General features: G+C 40.4%; 1 protein-coding gene across 2 annotated transcripts in view; it reads left to right on the top strand.

Moving 5' to 3' along the window:
- The window catches only part of PINX1 (PIN2 (TERF1) interacting telomerase inhibitor 1), a 79926-nt gene that overhangs the window by 39939 nt on the left and 24189 nt on the right, over positions 1 to 15798 (top strand). The window lies entirely within an intron of this gene.

Genomic DNA, 15798 nt, shown 5'->3' with positions numbered 1-15798 from the left:
CATTTAACTCTCAGTGCGACTTTGAGCAAGTTGTAGGGTTTTAGAACTGAAAGGGACCGTCTAGGTCCTCCCTTGACTTGAGGTCCATAGAGGTTGAGTGCAGCCACAGGCGGGGTGAAAGGGTTCCATTCTTCACTTCTGGTCGAGGGACCACCCTGCTATCTGGCCACTTACCTGCTCTGTGCTTCTGCTTCCTCACCTGGACAGTATGGATGAAAGAGTGTGCGTGTGAATGCATTTTGGAGACTCATTAAGACGTAAAGCAAACGCAAAGAGTGTCATTATCTTTGAAATGGTAGGAAGTAAGTACAGGCAAATAACCTGGATCGTATTTATTTTCTCCTACTTTAGTATATGAGAAATTGAGTTTGAGGTGCAGCTTTGTTAAGTCTTCAGTGGAAATCCATCCCGTTTCTTTATTTATCCCCACCTTCTCTCTCTGCAGGATGAGGCAGGATTAATCTGTGATATTAGGAAGAATTCACCTAAGTTTTTATATGTTCTAGCATTCTATTTTTAGTAGCAGTGTACACATGAAACGTATTTGTCTCTGTCTTGCTGAGCTCGTGATAATAAAATGTAGAGCTGAAAAGACCTATGACAAGGATCCAGCAAGGTGGCGACTACCTAAACTTAGGGTCTGCTGTGCAGAAAGGAGAGTTGGGTGGGTTTATTGTCCCTGCTAAGCGAGCGCCTCAGTAAGTGCTGTGACTGGAGGCCGTGGGGAGGCGAGGCGAGAGAGTGGTGTAACCTTAGGCATTTGTACTTTCTTCTCAACCAGCTCAATGTAGATAAACTCCATTCTATTGTTTTAGTTAACCGTGACTGAGAGAAACCCAGTTTCCTCATAACAGCACTTGCAGTAAAAGAACCACAAAATAATTATCGTTGACATTGTGTAGAACCCTGTGGTGGCATCCAAATGCATCAAGGTAGTTTAGCAACAGGGTCACCCTTAAACCGGCTGCTTCGTTCACACATTTGCCGTGTCAAAGCAGTCATGGAACCTCAAGGCTCACCCAATAACAGACTCTTCCTAGGTAATGTCCCTGTGCCCAAGGTCTCACTTTGTGGGTGACCAGTGTAGATAGAAAAATGTAATTTAAACTAAGAAGAACAGAAGTCTTAAAGAACAGAAGTAACGAATGGTAAACGGTGTAGGAGAGTGGGCAGAGTGCGGGCCTGCTGCAGACCTGGTCTCAGTCTTGACTCGGCCCTGTGAGTTCTACCACCTTAGACAGGAATTTTACTAGCTTTCCAGGAGTCAGGTAGTGACAGATAGCCCAGCAACCTTTTCCTAGACCCTAGTTTGGAGCAAGTTCCCTGTTCAGCTTTTTGGAGGTCACCCTAACTTGGAAAAAAACCTGTTTTTCCCGATAAAATTTCTAAGATCCATGTTCAAGTCCGTAGGCCTTAAACATTGTACTCTGACTCCCTGTCAGCTGAGTTCTTATCCCATGGACCCTGGCTGCTTGCTCGGATGCCAGGCCCCTTCACTCAGACGCATGCAGACACGCATGTTTTGTCCAGTGCGCCCAAACTGAGAGTGGCAGTGGGTGATACTAGACAGCTGTGGGCTTGTTGCCCACTTGGCTTTGGCCCAAGTATCTGTGCTGTTCCCTGCATACTTCCTCTAGGTTAGGCCACTTACCTGTGCATTTCAGACTCTATCAAGGACGGACTTTCATAAGCCAGGCAGATGCAGTGGGAATGAACTGGAATCTTTTATGGCAGCTACAGAACACAGAGTAAGGTGAATAGCAGAGCCAGACTGGAGAAAAATGAAAAAGAGCAGACAGGTCCGTTCGTCTCCCCAGCAACTGTCAGGCCTCTGGGCCCTGAAGGGGACTGTTCATCCTGTAATGTAAAAGCAACAACAACGAAGTGCTTCAGGCGTGAACACACATTTTGAAGTCTTGTCAGTTTTACTGAAACTGTCTTACATTGATAACATATTCAAGTATAGTTAATAGTATAAAACATAAGTGCAGGTCTGTCAGACATGTAACTGGGCCTACCATTTTCTGTTGTTTTTTTCTTCTGTCCAAATAGAATAGATTACGACTGCACTGAAATTAAAAAGTGGACAAAAGTAGAAAACCTTTCTCTAAATATTGAAGTTTATTCAAATACATTTTAAATATCATGCTGCACTTAATCATTTTTCTAAGAAAATAGGAAGAGCCCTCATCTCTTATTTTCTGTAGTAGTGTGTTCAGGTGTGAGCTCTCACTTTCCTGCAATTCATATGACGGAAGGAGCAAGTTTTCTCACAAAGAGAGAGCAGAAAGTGATGTGCTGGCAAAACATGTACCTCAGGCATCATAGATAATCCCTAACCAATTAACAGGCAAGGAGAGGGGAGGGATTCTCCCCATTAGGGCAAGCCTTTTTTCTGACCACTGGTACTGAAGATTTGGGGGATGATTGTTGTTCTAATGTCAAATAATTGCTTCTTGTGCACAATTTGGGAAAACCGAGTATTTTCTGAAAAGCTGACACTAGGAGGCGCTACTAAGCAGTGATTTAGTCAGTGCTTCCCATCCTCAATTCCAGGTCTTAACAGGCAGAAGAGTCACCTGGTGAGCTTGTTAAAAATGCATATTGTAAATTGGCTGGCCTCTAGAAATAATTATTTTTTAACAGGCCCCTAGATAACTGCAGTTTCAGAAACACTGGCTAGGTCATTAGACTTGAAAGAATTTACCTTTCTGAAATTAGGGTGGTCTTCCCCCTTTGAGAGAGTTGCAAAAGCAATTGATGAGGCTGTGGAAGGATTTCAGTTTCCAGCAGCTTGCTGCCAAAGGAATTTTCCTAAGTACGCACCAGTATACAGCTTTTGAATCTCCTGGTTGACTTCATAGTCAGGAGTCCTAGCTGTAAGCTTGAGTGATACCAAGAAGTTGTATTTTTTCTCCTTTTTAGTAATTTCCGTTTTATGTTTTCTTTTATGTATATATTAGTTGAAAGTATACCTTCATATTGACTTTTCCTTTTTTAACCATGTGCTAGTTAAAAACTGGTAAAAATAGTATGTAGCCACAATACCTCGTTCACCAGTTATGTTTAGGGCAAATGGATGTGGAGGGTATGGAAGTCAACTTTCAGTAACTCCTTGGGGCTGACCATCGTACTTCTCTCAGTATTTGAGCCGCACACATATGCACATACTTTAGTGGGCATTAAAACCTTTACCCAGATCACATGTGCTCTGGGAGAAGTTAAGTTTTCCAAAAATTTGGCTGACCAATTTATTCAAAAAAAGCCTACCTACCTTTGTCTTATAGTCATCTCAGAAGCACATCCATTGCTAGGGTAAATCCAGAGTGGACTCTGTCTCACCATCTATTCTTCATTTTTAGTATAGCTTTTACTCATGAGAAATCAAGGCAACTACTTCATATTTTCTCAGCTTAAAAATACTTGCTTTGGGTTCTGAATCAGGATGGCAAGTAGGAAGATCCTGAGCTCACCTCCTCCCGTGGACAGACCAATACTACAACTACATATAGAACAACTATCTCTGAGAACGACCTGAAGACTAGCAGAGCAGATTTCCTGCAACTAAGGATATAAAGAAAAGGCCACATTGAGATGGGTAGGAGGGACAGAGATGTGGTCTAGTTAGAATCCACCCGCCTGGCTTATGGGTGTGATGACCCGTAAGCTGAAGGGATATCACAACCGTGCAGGTCCCCCGTGAGGAGCAACTGGTCCGAGCCCCACATAGGGCTCCCCAGCCTGGGGAACCTGAAGTTGGGAAGACGAACCCCCATAACATGGCTTTGAAAATCAATGGGTCTAATGTCCAGGAGAGCTGGAGGACTGTAGGAAACCGAGACTCAGCTCTTACAGGGCTCATGTATGATTCACTCACTCTGAATCCCAGCACAGAGGCAATAGATTGAAAAGCGCCTGGCTCATTGAAAAGTGCTCATACAAGAGGGAGATTCATTGATAATTTTAGGGCTCTGCTGGGGGGACAGGGATCTGGTTGAATTTCCTCCAGGGACAGAAGTGCTAGTGCCTTTTTTTTGTTTTTTTTTTTAATTCTTCTTCCACCCATCGGGGCTAGCACTGATGGGTGCCATTTCTGTCACTATCCATCAACCTAGCTAACACAGTATGCTCCACCCCAGCATTCCCTTGAATGCTGCCTGCCCCACCCCAGCCAGCCCCTCCAAAGCAGTTCCCACCCTGCCTCACTTGGCAGGTCACCTCGGCTAGCGCTGGCACCCCTCCAAAGCAGCTCCCACTTTGCAGGGCCAGCCTTGCACACCAGTACACCCACAGCAGTCCGCAGCCAGGCTTCGCAGACAGCCAGGCTGGAGGCCAGCCCCACCAATCGGTATGCCCATAGCAGTCGTGGCCCAACTGTAGCAGGAAGATTGCAGCCCACGTGGGATATACCCCTGGAGCACCTAGCTTTAGTGACCAGGATGATTGCGCCACTGGGCCCCACAGGACACCTACACAAAGCCACTCTTTCAAGACCAGGAGACATGGCTGATATACCTAATACATAGAAACAGCACAGACAGGTAAAATGAGGAGACTAAACGAAACAACAGGGCAAAACCCCACAAAAAGAACAAAACGCAACAGAGATACAAAATTTACCAGATAGAGTTTACGGTAATCGTCATAAAGATGCACTCTGAACTCAGGAGAAGAATGGATGAACTCAGTGAGAACTGCAACAAGGAGATAAAAAATATAAAAAAGAACCAATTGGACCTGAAGACTATAATAACTGAAATGAAAAACACACTGGCAGGAATCAACAGCAGATTAGAGGATGCAGACGAATGGATCAGCAATCTGGAAGACAGGGTAATAGAAGTCACCTAATAGGAACAGCAAAAAGAAAAGAGAATTTAAAAAACTGAGGATAGTTTAAGGGAACCCTGGGACAACATCAAGCATACTAGCATTTGCTCTATAGGAGTCCCAGAAAGAGAAGAGAGAGAGGAAGGGACAGAAAACCTGTATGAAGAGATAATGGTTGAAAACTTTCCTAACCTGGCTAAGGAAATAGACATCCAAGTCCAGGAAGCACAGAGTTCCCAAAATTAGGTGAGCTCAAAGAGACCCACTGTCAGACACATTGTAATTAAAATGTCAAAAGTTAATGACAAAGAGAGACTCTTAAAAGCAGCAAGAGAAAAACAACTAGATACATACAAGGGAACCCATATAAGACTGTCATCTGGTTTTACAGCCAAAACTTGACAGGCCAGAAGGGACTGGCATGATGTATTCAAAGTGCTGAAGGAAAAATACTTGCAACCAAGAATACTCTACCCAGCAAGGGTATCATTCAGAATTGAAGGGGAGATAATAAAGCTTCCCAGACAAGCAAAAGCTGAACTTTAACTCCTTTAGTTCATCACCAATAAACTGGTCTTGCAAGAAATGTTAGAAGGATTTCTTTAAATGAAAAAGAAAAAGTCATAACTAGAAACAAGAAAATTGTGAAAGAAAAAAATCTCACTAGTAAAGGCAAACATATAGTAAAGGTAGCAGATCAACCACCTATAAGGCTAGTATGAAGGTTAAAAGACAGCAAAATCATCTATATCTAAAGTAAATGGTTAAGTTTTACACAAAATAAAAAGATGTAAAATATGACATGAAAAACATAAAATGTGGGGCAAGGGGAGTAAAAATATAGTGCTTTTAGAATGTGCTCAAAATTAAGCAACCAGCAACTTAAAATAGACTGCTGTATACATAGGTTGTTATATATGAACATCATGGTAACCCCAAATCAAAAACCTGTAACACATACACAAAAAAATAAAGAGAAAGGAATACAAACATAACACTAAAAATAGTCGTCAAAGCACAAGGAAAGAAGAGAAGAAAGGAATAAAAACTCCAAAAACAGAAAACAATGAACAAAATAGCAATGACTACATACCTATCCATAACTACTTTAAATGTAAATGCACTAAATGCTCCAATCAAAAGACATAGAGTGGCTGAATGGGTAAAACAAACAAACAAAAAAAACCACCAGGACCCATATATATGCTGCCTACAACAGACTCACTTTAGATCTAAAGACACACACAGGCTGAAAGTGAGGGGATGGAAAAAAGATACACCATGCAAATGGAATATGTCACACAAAATAGATTTTAAAACAAAGACTGTAATGAGAGACAAAAGCATTACATAATGATAAAAGGATCAATCCAACCAGAGGATATAACACTTTTAAATATATGCACACACCCAACATAGGAGCAGTTAAATACATAAAGCAGATACTTACAGACATAAAGGGAGAAATTGACAATAACACAATAATAGTACGGATTTTAAACACTCTACTTACATCAGTGGATAGATCATCCAGACAGAAAATTAATGGAACACTGGCCTTAAACAAAACATTAGACCAGATGGACTTAATACATATATAATAATATATATACATACATATATATGTATGTGTGTGTGTGTGTATATATATATGTGTGTGTGTGTGTGTGTGTGTATATATATATATATATATGAGAGGGAGAGAGAGAGAGAGAACATTCCATCTGAAAGCAGCAGAATACACATTCTTTTCAAGTGTATATGGAATATTCTCCAGAATAGATCACATGTTAGGTCACAAAACAAATCTCAGTTAATATAAGAAGATTAAAATAATATCAGGTATCTTTTTCAACCACAATGATATGAAACTAGAAACCAATTACAGGGGAAAAAGAAAACTGGAAAAAACACAAACACATGTAGTCTAAACAGCATGCTTCTGAACAACCAATGAGTCAATGAAGACATTAAAGAGCAGATTAAAAAAATACCTTGAGACAAATAAAAATGGAAACACAACATTCCAAAATCTATGGGGTGCAGCAAAAGCAGTCCTAAGTGGGACGTTTCAAGTGATACAGGCGTACCTGAGGGAAGAAGAAAAATCTCAAACCACCTAACCTTGCACCTAAAGGAACTAGAAATAGAAAAACAAACAAAGCCCAAAGTTAGTAGAAGGAAGGAAATAATAAAGATCAGAGTGGACATAAATGAAATAGAGACTTAAAAAACAATAGAGGGCTTCCCTGGTGGTGCAGTGGTTGAGAATCCGCCTGCCATTGCAGGGGACATGGGTTCGAGCCCTGGTCAGGGAAGATCCCACATGCCCAGAGAAACTAAGCCTGTGCGCCACAACTACTGAGCCTGTGCTGTAGAGCGTGTGAGCCACAACTACTGAGCCCATGTGCTGCAACTACTGAAGCCTGCGCACCTAGAGCCCATGCTCCGCAGCAAGAGAAGCCACTGCAATGAGAAGCCTGCGCACTGCAACCAAGAGTAGCCCCCACTCTCCACAACTAGAGAAAGCCCGCATGCAGCAACAAAGACCCTACACAGCCAAAAATAAATAAATAAAATAAATAAAATTTTAAAGACCAATAGAAAAGATCAATGAAACTAAAAAATTGAATCCGTAATCAAAAGACTCCCAACAGACAAAAGTCTAGGACCAGACAGCTTCACAGATGAATTCTACCAAACATTTAAAGAAGAGTTAATACCTATTCTGCCCAAAAAATTGAAGAGGAAGAAATGCTTCCAGACTCACTCTATGAGGCCAGCATTACCCTGATATCAACAGATAAAGACATTACAAAAAAACATAATGATGAACATAGATGCAAAAATCCTCAACAAAATATTAGCAAACCAAATTCAATAGTACATTAAAGAATCCATACACCACAATCAAGTGAGATTTATCCCACGGATGCAAGGATGATTCAGTATCTTCAAATCAATCAATGTGATACACCACATTAATGCAATGAAGGATAAAAGCATATGATCATCTCACTGATGCAGAAAAATTATTTGATAAAATTCAACATCCTTTATGATACAACTTCAACAAAGTAGGTATAGAGGGAACATACCTCAACATAAAAAAGGCCATGTGTGACATACCCACAGCTAACGTAATACTCAGTGGTGAAAAGCTAAAAACTTTTCCTATAAGATCAGGAATAAGACAAGGATACCCATTATCACCACTTCTATTCAACATAGTACTAGAAGTCCTAGCCACAGCAGTTAGGCAAGAAAAAGGAATAAAAGGCATCCAGATTGGAAAGGAAGAAGTAAAACTGTCACTATTGCAGATGACATGATACTATATGTAGAACACCCTAATGACTCCACCAAAAGCTATTAGAAGTAATAAATAAATTCAGTAAAGTTGCGAGATACAAAATCAATATACAGAAACCTGTTGCATTTCTTTTTTAAAAAATTATTTATTTATTTATTTTTGGCTGCGTTCGGTCTTCATTGCTGCACGTGGGCTTTCTCTAGCTCTGGTGAGTGGGGGCTACTCTTCGTTGAGGTGCGCCGGCTTCTCATTGTCGTGGCTTCTCTTGTTGCGGAGCATGGGCTCTAGGTACGTGGGCTTCAGTAGTTGTGGTGCCCTGGCTTAGTTGCTCCGCGGCATGTGGGAATCTTCCCAGACTAGGGCTTGAACCCATGTCCCCTGCCTTGACAGGCATATTCTTAACCACTGTGCCACCAGGGAAGCCCACCTGTTGCATTTCTGTACACTAACAATGAACTATGAGGAAGAGAAATTAAGAAAACAGTCCTATTTATAATTGCATCGATAAGAATAAAATACCTAGGAATAAATTTAACCAAGGCGGTGAAAGATCTATAGTCTGAAAACTATAAAACACTGATGAAAGAAACTGAAGACAATACAAATAAATGGAAAGATATCCTGTGCTCGTGGATTGGAACAATTAATATTGTTAGAGTGTTCATACCACCCAAAGCAATCTATAGATTGAATGCAATCCCTAGCAAAATACTAATGGTATTTTTCACAGAACTGTAACTAGTAATCCTAAAATTTCTGTGTAACTACAAAAGACCCCAAATGGATAAAACAATCTTAGGAAAGAAGAACAAAGCTGGAGGTATCATTCTCCCTGATTTCAGCTGTACTACAAAACTATATTACTAGAGTAATCAAAACCAGTATGGTACTGGCACAAACATAGACATGTAGATCAATGGAACAGAGTAGAGAACCCAGAAACAAACCCATGTTTATATGGTCAATTAATATATGACAAAGGAGCCAAGATTATACAGTGAGGAAAAGACAGTCTCTTCAGTAAACAGTGTTGGGAAAATTGGTCAGCTATATGCAAAAGAATCACACTGGACTACTTTCTCACACCAGAAACAAAAATAAACTCAAAATGGATTAAAGACCTAAATGTAAGACCTAAAATCATAAAGCTTCTGGAAGAAAACATAGGCAGTATGCTCTTTGGCATCAGTCTTAGCAACCCTTTTGGGGTATGTCTCCTCAGGCAAGGGAAATACAAGCAGAAATAAACTATATCAAACTAAAAAGCCTTTGCACAGTGAAGGAAACTATCAACAAAGCAAAAAGGCTGCCTGTTGAATTGGAGAAGATATTTGCAAATGATTTATCCAGTAAGGGGTCAATATCCCAAATATACAAAGAACTCATACAACTTAACATAAACAAGCAAACAAACAAATAAACAACCCACTTAAAAAATGGGCAGTGGACCTGAATACACATTTTTCCAAAGAAGACCTACTGAAGGCCAACAGGCACATGAAAAGATGCTCAACATCACTAATCGTCAGGGAAGCGCAAATCAAAACCACACTGAGATGTCACCCCACACCTGTCAAATGGCTGTTATCAAAAAGACAACAAATAAGAAGTGTTTGTGAGGATGTAGAGAAAAGGGAACCCTCGTGCACTGTTGGTGGGAACGTAAATTGGTGCAGCCACTGTGGAGAACAGTATGAAGATTCCTCAAAAAATTGAAAATAGAGGTACCATACAATCCAGCACTTCCACTCCTGAGTGTTTATCTGAAGAAACCAAAAACACTAATTTGAAAAGATACATTCACCCCTGTGTTCACTGCAGCATTATTCACAATAGCCAAGATATGGAAGCAACCTAAGTGTCCATCAGTGATAGATGAGTGGATAAAGATGTGGTATCTATTCACTTTGGAATACTACTCAGCCATAAAAAAGACTGAAATCTTGCCATTTGCAACAACATTGAGGGTATTATGCTAAGTGGAATAAATCAGACACAGATAAATACTGCACGATTTCACTTATATGTGAAATCTAAAACATGAAAAATAAATGAACCAAAAAACAAACAGACTCATAGATACAGAGAACAAACTGGTGGTTACTAGAGAGGAGAGTTGTTGGGGGATTGGGCAAAGTAGGTGAGGGAGAGTAAGTTATAGAACCGCCAGTTATAGAATAAGTCACAGCCTAAGGAATATGGTCAATAATATTGTAATAACTTTGTTTAGTGACAGGTTGTTCCTAGACTTATCGTAATGATCAATTTGTAATGTGTATAAATGTGGAATCACTGTGTGGTACACCTGAAAGTAATACAATATTGAATGTCTGCTACACTTCAATAAAAAATTGTTTTTATTTCTGACTAAGTAAAGTAGCGGTTGTTTTGGGTTAATCCATCATTTAGAACTAAACATTGTAGGAAGACTGAGATTTTTCCAACACGTGTTAATGAAGATTTCTTCTCTCCATCAGAAACTGAAAGGACGTTAGTTGCTGTTGTACCATTTTGTAATTACCAAATGTTTAAAGAAATTTATTAATTTCTTTATGACCGGAAGTATGCTATTAGTTTTCTTTTTCCTCAGTTTAACTAGAAATTGCCAAAAGATGGCTTTGGAGCTTTTTGTCATGATGATGAAGCGCTAGGAATACAAGTGAATTTCAGACGTCTCTGGTCCCAGCCATCTGTGCTTAGATTTTTTTTTTCTACATCTCTGATTCAGAGGTTCTTTTTTTATTTTGAATAAAATAATTGTGTATTAATACTCCCAGACTGCAATAATGTACATGACTCAGACTTTGTTTGTCTTTAGAAGGTTTTTGTTGTTGTTGTTGACTTTGGATAACAACTATATTGCCTCCTGTAACCATGTGTTCAAAACTTTCACTGAGAACAGTAGAACCACTGTTGACCAGTTCAAGCTCTCCCTGGCAGGTTTGAGCTAAATGCAGAAGGTCCATGCTGTTAAACTGGAGCCTTTTTATTAGACAGGGAGTCGTTCAACAACAACAATAATAACAATGCCATATTTCTTATGGGGCTTTTGGTTTAGAGAGTACCGTCTCGACATTGTTTCATTCTACATCATTAGATACCAACCCTGAGAGGTAGGCAAGGCAGGTGTTAAATATGAGGAAGAGGGCTTCCCTGGGGGCACAGTGGTTGAGAGTCCGCCTGCCGATGCAGGGGACATGGGTTCGTGCCCCGGTCCAGGAGGATCCCACATGCCGCGGAGCGGCTGGGCCCGTGAGCCATGGCCGCTGAGCCTGCGCGTCCGGAGCCTGTGCTCCGCAGGGGGAGAAGCCACAACAGTGAGAGGCCCGCGTATCGCAAAAAAAAAAAAAAAAAATGAGGAAGATTCAGAGGTTCAGTGACCTGGTTGAGGATTCAAACCAGTGTGAGGACCTGTGCTGTAAAGCAGGTGTCTTGATTTCAACTCAGCAGCAGCCTTGCTGCAGTTCTGCCGTCCTGTGCTATAGATTGACGTAGGGGAGCTGTGCTGAAGTCAGGGGATACAGAGACTGGATCAGCTTTAGTTCAAGCCTTGATACTGTTTCTTCTCATTGGTTCTTACTGTCAGCATTGCTGTAGGGCAGGGTTTCCCAAAAGGTATTCCCTACAGCACTAGATGGTGTTAATAGATGTTGAGGGGGGAAGGGAGGGCTGGGGGTTGATGATTGTCATGTCATATGTTTGAATACATTTGGGAAACACCTGATGAAACATATAATTATAAAGCAAGTTTTTTTTTTGCTATTTTTTTTTTTACTGCACCCTTCTTAGAGTTTTTTATGTGGTAATGGACATGGTGTATCTTCAAAGCTTCTCTGACTTATTTGACTGTGGACGCCTCTTTTTGAAAAAACCACCTATTTATGCCTCTTAAAACAAGCTGAGGAACACTGCTCTAGTAGGCAGAGTAACAGATTTTTATCATCTATCTGAAGTTAACAAGTTAGTTTTCTAGGTCTTCCTATGTCCTAAACATTTTATGTTTTAAAGAAAATGTATTACCAGAATAAAACTAAACGAATAGAACAGCAGCGTCCAAGCCATGCCTCACCAGCTGGGTCTTCAGTATAACAGAGAACTATTGTCATTTCTTTTCCCATTCTGTTCTCTGGAATGTGATTTGATGGGCAAGTGAATATTAAGATGGAGGCTAGAATATAAGGTAGAAAAGTTCTGACTCATCAGATTCTTACAGATTATCTCCACTCTGGTTGAAATTAACCAAATCAAAATTCCTGTCAGCTCCACTTGGCCCAGCGGACACCAGTGTCCCTCACCTGGCTAGGGTCTTTGACTTCAGATGGGCGCCCTCCTCCTCAGGCTGCCCTCTACCTGGATTTTGCGCATAGTTTCGTAGAAGCCTTTCTTACCAGAGCAAACAAGCTGCTTCATGCATTCAGTGGTTATTGGATGTGCTTTTCTCACCATTATTACCTGCAGCCCTAGACACCTTCCATCTCATTCTTACTTGAGCCCACTGTTTCTCCAAATCTCTGAGCTCTTTCACCACTTGGCATCCAAATTCTTCAGCAAGTTCTCTTCATGAAATACCTTTACCTTTCTTCTGTGGGGATAATAGTTTTGCTTAAACCATGCCAGGCAATTGAAGGAGTCACTTCATTTTATTCACCCTTACAAATTCTGTGTTCAGGGACTTCCCTGGTAGCGCAGTGGTTAAGAATCTGCCTGCCAACGCAGGGGACACGGGTTTGAGCTGTGCTCCGGGAAGATCCCACATGCCGCGGAGCAACTAAGCCACAACTTAGTTGCGCCACAACTACTGAGCCTGCGCTGTAGAGCCCACGAGCCACAACTACTGAGCCTTCATGCCTAGAGCCCGTGCTCCACAACAAGAGAAGCCACTGCAGTGAGAAGCCCGCACACCACGACGAAGAGTAGCCCCTGCTCGCCTCAACTAGAGAAAGCCCGAGTGCAGCAACGAAGACCCAATGCAGCCAAAAATTAATTAATTAAAAAAAAAGCTGTCACAAGCATTAAAAAAAGAAAATTATGTGTTCAGTTGAAAGGGAAGGACGCTACGATAGCATGAAAAGGATTCAAATGATTTTTGTGGGTAGGGGCCTTTTGGTGGTTTTTTGGTGACTATCATAATATTTCGAATTCCCTATCGTAGATTTAAATTTTTTAAAATGTGAGATCACTTTAACTTTACCTATGTAGGTAATATAGTATTCTTTGAGAGTCTTGGATTTTTTTTTATAAGTAGTGACTATAAAGTATGTCATGAAGTTACAAGGTAAAGACTTTCTTTTACTTAAGGTGACATTGATTGTTGAACATTTTTGTTGGCACCTTTAGAAAGGACCCTTTCTGCCTCATTGATTATAGCAGCTAAGAAAGACTGCATGGGAGTGAGCCAAGTCCTTCGTCTGTAACCAGGTCAGGGGAATTCTATGACTTACTTGGCTGACGTGGAGGCTTGATAACCCTTAGCCATGTAGGTCTGGTGATTTTTCTTTCTTTGATACTAGCACTTTACCCAGTCCAAGTGATTTTTGCTGTTGTTGTTGTTGAGTGAATTAATCTTAGAATTTTTCACTGTTAAAATCAAGAAACTTCTGAATTTTCTGATTCTCTAAATGAATACCCACTTTCTAAGTGGGCATAACGTTGACCCTCTTTAAATATTTGGAAAGGTGTGATGTGTTTATTTCTGACTTCCACCTCCTTTATCACTGTTTCTCTTCTTCAGTAATGTTAAATTTCGCATTCTGACATGGACAAGGAAGTTTGCCCTGAATAAATACAGTAAATAAATGGTCTTTCTCTTCCTGGCAAGAATTCAGAGCACTTTGTTTTTGATGTCACACACACACAAAAATGCCATCTTAAAAATATTGGTGCACTTGGATTTTAGTTTTAAATTCTACAAGTCTAATTTGAATGCATATATTATTTTCCCACTCATTTAAAAGTGATAAGAGGCAAAAGGTTTGATGCTTTTTACTTTGCAATATTGTTTCAGCCTTAAGCAAATGTATAACAAAGCTACTTCTTGTGAGAAAACAAAAGTTCCTTTTCTTCTTGGTTAAAGGAGGTGTTTGTGTGAATGTTTACAGAATCTATATATTTTTAAATATATTTGTAATTGCAAATTTTAATTGGTGATAAATTACCAATCAGTGAGCATTGGTAACTTTAGTTCTTATGAGTCCATTCCTAGAAATACCCCCTCATTGCCCTTCCATAGCATTCTCATTTTTGAAGAGAAAAATCAATGAAGAGAGGTATTATATTACTTGACAAACAACTGCTAGGCAACGAGCAAATGCATTTTTTAACAGTTTACATTTGTTCAGATTCCTAAATCTTTGAATGTAGTTTTCTTATAAAAAAGCTATGCGGGCAGCGTAGCTTCCCACACACCCATTTGAATTATTTTGCTCCTTGCTTGAATGTGTTAATAGATATCTGTTAATAGATATCCATTACAATAATGTTTGTTTTAAGTTTATCTTAAGTTAAATCTCCACAGGTAATAAGGAGTATACTAAAATGGTCTTAAGTGTTACCATGATTTGTTATAACAACGTTCATTAACTATATTCATGTTGCTGCTTTGACAGAGATCCCTGAGGCTAAATGACTTGTAAACTCTCGCTACTTTTATTTTTGAAAATAGACTCCTTTTTGTTTGGTTATTGAGACTAATGAGCTTTCGTTATAAAAATTAAAACAGGTGCCTACGTTCCACTGGACCCGTGTGTTCTTCTTTTAGCATTAGCCCATTAGAAGCTTTTGAGTGGGAAAATAGCGCAAGACATTTGAACAAACCGGGCTCAGGAGCATAACTCTTGGCTCAGAAAACTCTTGTGTCATAAATAATAATTTGGTTTGAAACTTTTTGTAGACCAGCTAATAGAGGATTATATAGACAATATGCTCATTAAAATAGTTTAGGGAATGCAGACACTAGTAGATACATATTTGAGGGCAGGAACTACTCAAGCTTACGCTTCTAGAAGCTCCTGAAGGCAGATCTCTATCCCTAGCAAAGTCCTAGCACATAGTAGGCACTCAGCGGATGTTACAAGGGTTGGAAGACTGAGTGCACTGAGAGCCACAGCCAGGGGAGCATGATTTGGGAAGAAGACAGTGTGGAACGGAGCTGGGAGTCCGAGTGGAGAGTCAGCATCCACGTGGGTGTGGGAGATGCCTACCTGGGGAAGAGGTTGAGTTGTAATGTATAATTACAACTGTAAGTAATACATGTTATGATATAAGTAATATCACAGGTTATAACTATATCATATGTATGTGTGATGTGTATACACACATGCACACACAACATAGAATGCCGTTTGTTGCTAATCAGAGTCATGTACACTATAGGCCATATATCTCACATTAAAGCAATCCTATCCTGTCCCTTAATTCAGCGGTCCCCAACCTTTTTGGCACCAGGGACTGGTTTCGTGGAAGACAATTTTTCCATTGGTGGGGGGCGTGGTTCAGGCAGTAATGAGAGCAATGGGGAGCGGCAGATGAAGCCTCGCTCGCTCGCCCACTGCTCACCTCCTGCTGTGCGGCCCGGACCGGTACCAGTCCGCAGCCCTGGGGTTGGGGGCCCCTGCCTTAATTAGTGCCTTTTTCTACTACATTCACCTGTTGATAAA

The sequence above is a fragment of the Aethalodelphis obliquidens genome, unplaced genomic scaffold (assembly GCF_003676395.1).
Source record: "Aethalodelphis obliquidens isolate GAN/ISIS:26980383/991018 unplaced genomic scaffold, ASM367639v1 scaffold61, whole genome shotgun sequence".
NCBI lineage: Eukaryota > Metazoa > Chordata > Mammalia > Artiodactyla > Delphinidae > Aethalodelphis > Aethalodelphis obliquidens.
This window is presented reverse-complemented; position numbering and strand designations above follow the sequence as displayed.